We start from the raw sequence: 3,808 nt of genomic DNA on the forward strand, positions 1-3,808 counted from the left end.
TTTTTCCACTGGATAATTTTTTAAGATAAAATAACATCAGGAATTTATACTGATAACTTCTAATCAAACTTAATTATTAAAACTCAGATCTTATACTTGTATTTCCCTTCTGACATCTTCAATGGCATCTGAAATGATAGAAGTAAAACATAAGTATATTGTGATGAGTTGATATATGTATACTTTGTGGAAAGCTTCCCTGGTAGCTGAACTGATAAAGCATCTGCCTGCAACACAGGAGACCCCAGTTTGATACCTGGTTTGGGAATATCCCCCAGAGAAGGGATAGGCTACCCACTCCAGTATTCTTCAACTTCCCTGGGGGCTCAGACGATATTCTCCTGCAACACGGGAGACCTGGGTTTGATTCCTCGGTTGGGAAGATCCCCTAGAGGAGTGCATGGCAACCCACTCCAGAATTCTTGCCTGGTAAATCCCCATGGACAGATGAGCCTGGCAGGTTACAGTCCATGGGATCACAGAGTTGAACAGAGCTGGGCGACTAAGCACAAAACCATGCATATAATTTTCACGTTTTTCTCTCTCATAATCAATTCCTTGAGCATAAATACTTCTTTCTGGACCATTTTACCGGTAAATTAGTTCTCTGTGACTTTTTAAAAAATTTTGAGAGCATCCCTGTTGAAAAGTATGTAAGTCAGAAGCCGGAAAATTTCTGCTGATGACAACTTGTACCTGGAGCCAGAAAATAAAGGGCAAGGGAAGTTGAGAGAGCACAAAACCCATCGGAGACAAGGAGAACAGGTATTTGTGTAATCTTCCCAGCTGACTTCCCATTTTAGACTGAACATATGAGACAACCAAAGCATTTGCAATTGGAGACAGTGAGGAGACAGTTCGAAATACCTGTGTTACCTGAAGCTGCATTGCTTTTATTTTACTCAAGATTAAGAAGTTCATTCAAGTTAGTAGTAGTGTGAGAAAGGTGTTGAAGAGTTGATCTTAGGAGGAAAAAAAGGAAAATTGGCATGACTAAAACTGAGGCTGTGCCCGATCACATTGCTGCTAAGGATGTCAGGGGATTATCTCTCCTGTGCTGCAGGTAATGGGATTTGGCTATATTTAAAGATCAAACATAAGGCACTGCTTTAAAAGTTGCCTTTAAGAAGGGCTTTATTTCCAAGTTACATGCTAAAATGACTCTATTGGCAAGGCAGAACAGAATATAAGATTCAAAGTTCTTAAGTCACATTTGTATTTGCATTTTTTTTTTTCAACAAAGCTATGTAAAGCACTCTGTGAAACCATCCTGCATTAACTCAGCAAGGAATTAAGAAAAATTTGAACATACAGAAAATATCATGGATTGAAATACTTTTTGCCTCTGGTGCACGAGTGTAATAAATACAAAAATTACAAATTCTTGTTTTGTTTTGTTTTTTTTTCTCTCTCATAATGAGAGAAGTTTCTAAGGCAATACTTTTGTTCTAATCCCACTCAGGTCAGGTCAAGGTGAGATAAAAATTAATGCAACTTTCTTTTTTACATTTAATTTAATGTGGTCTATATTTTATTTCTGTATTTTTTCCTTTTGTCTGTTTCTTTGTCCTTGTAGGAGGTCTTCTTGATCAGGTAATGAATTTTTAGTATTAGCGTTTTCACAAAGGTGTAAAGTTCTTTGCTGTTCCCTCTGATCTCTGAATGCTCACCTTGCATTAAGAATCTGCCCTATTTATTTGGTGTCAATAATGCAACTCCATGAGTTGTGAGCACTAGAACATTACCTTTGTGCACTAATTAATTGAATATGGTAATGAGGGCATCCCTACAAAGTCAAAGTAGGAGAAAATGAGAAATAAGGCAATTTGTTTACCAATGCAGAAACAGTGAAAGCAGGTTTTACTGTCCCTAAACAATGGTTTTAAGTTGTACTTTATATATCTAATTCTGTGTTCATATTTGAACAGATGGATCAGAAGAGTCCATTTTATTTTAGCTTTTTAAAATTTAAAAATAGTAACAATGTCTTAAATCTAAGGTATCAAGCTAAACTATTAATACTACTGTTATTAATTCTTCTTTCAAAGTACAGTTAAAAATGCTTGTCATTTCTATTTGATATTTTTAAGCTTAAAATTTGTTTCTTGAACATATAACTGTATATTTTATATCCAAATCTTTATGTTGTGAACTACAGTAGAGTTTCTTGATCACCCTCACTTAAAGAGCAAAAATAAAATTTTGTCATTAAGAAGTTATTACTAATTATAAAATGATTTTAGCAGGCAAATGCAATATTTTCAAAAATGCTAATAAGTGAGTCAATTACAAATGAAACATTTTATTTTTATTTTTCATGAAGTAGTGTCTGCTTTACTAGCAAGGTCACTGCCCACCCTACCCAACACACAAAAATAAAACTGGTGACCCCTTAATTAGAGTCTTGCCAGTGGCTCAGTGGTAAAGAATCTGCCTGCAAGGCAGGAACCACAGGAGATATGGGTTTGATCCTTGGGTCAGCAAGATCCCCTGGAGGAGGGCATGGCAACCCACTCCAGTAATCTTGCCTGGAGAATCCCATGGACAGAGGAGCCTGGCAGGCCCTTACCCATAGGGCTGCAAAGAATCGGACATGACTGAAATGACTTAACATGCATGAGGACCCTTTAATTAAAAGTAAATAAATGGATAAATTTTAACTTTCCTTTTATGCTTAATTAGTTTCCTCATACTTTAGGACATTTTTCATGCGAAGTTGAAGTAGGTTCATAAAATACATAAACTATATGTATCTGCAGTATATATCTGTATGTGTGTAACTATATTGACAGACTATGTATCATTAACGTCTCTGAACAAAGCAGATTAAGAAAGAAAGGTTAGAGTTATGGAGCAAGAGATCAATATCAGTGACACATCTAAAAAACAAAAAACTACTATAGTTTTAAAAGATGTGGTCATGAAGGGTAAGTACCATGCTTGCCCATAAAATGTCACTTTGGCCACTGTTAAATTAGAAAACTGAAGTGAGAGATTATGGCATTTTCCCTAATATATTGCTTTTTTGGCATTTGCATGTCAACTTGTAGAGCTTTATCTATTTCTAAAATTCTCTAAGGTAATATTACCAATATCACCAGGGGTAGCCATTCCCAACATAAGGAGGGAAAATGAATAAATTTATTTTTAAATTTAAACTTAATTTCCTGATAATTCTTGATAAGATCATAATGGGAGCAGTAGTTAAATCTAGAAATATCCCTGTGAGAGGTAAATATATCATTTTTGTTCTTATCAAAATACCTGTTATATAATGATGAATCTATCCAGCTCCTTTACAGTAACACACAATCAATACAATTCTTACTTTTCTAAATATAACTATTGCTGAAAATAATCTCTTGTGTAATTTAAGTATCCTTAAGTATCTTGATTAATATGACTCATTTTTTTTCTATTCTCTTATTTTTTTCCCAAATACTGGCCAGCTCAGGTTACTTTCCATTTCTAAATTCATCTGTGATTATTCTCAATCTCATTGGCTTGATTTAAAATACAAGTAGCAATCACTGTGGCAAGCATTTTTGTTTTAATAACTGATATATTTTTAAAAGCATAATTAGCTCTTACTTTTTCCTAACTCAAACATACCTGATATTAAAGAAGAAATTATCCAAGAAATTTTTTAATGTATTTTCTTAGTCAAATATGTATAAACTGACTTTTCAGAAAGGATTCACATAGTTTTAGTACTTCAGAGCAAGCTTAGCTTAATGCTATAACTTGAGGCTTCTTCATCTAAAGCAGTGATTCATAAAATGTAATGTACATCCGAATCATCTGGGGG

The sequence above is a fragment of the Muntiacus reevesi genome, chromosome 21 (assembly GCF_963930625.1).
Source record: "Muntiacus reevesi chromosome 21, mMunRee1.1, whole genome shotgun sequence".
Taxonomy (NCBI): Eukaryota; Metazoa; Chordata; class Mammalia; order Artiodactyla; family Cervidae; genus Muntiacus; species Muntiacus reevesi.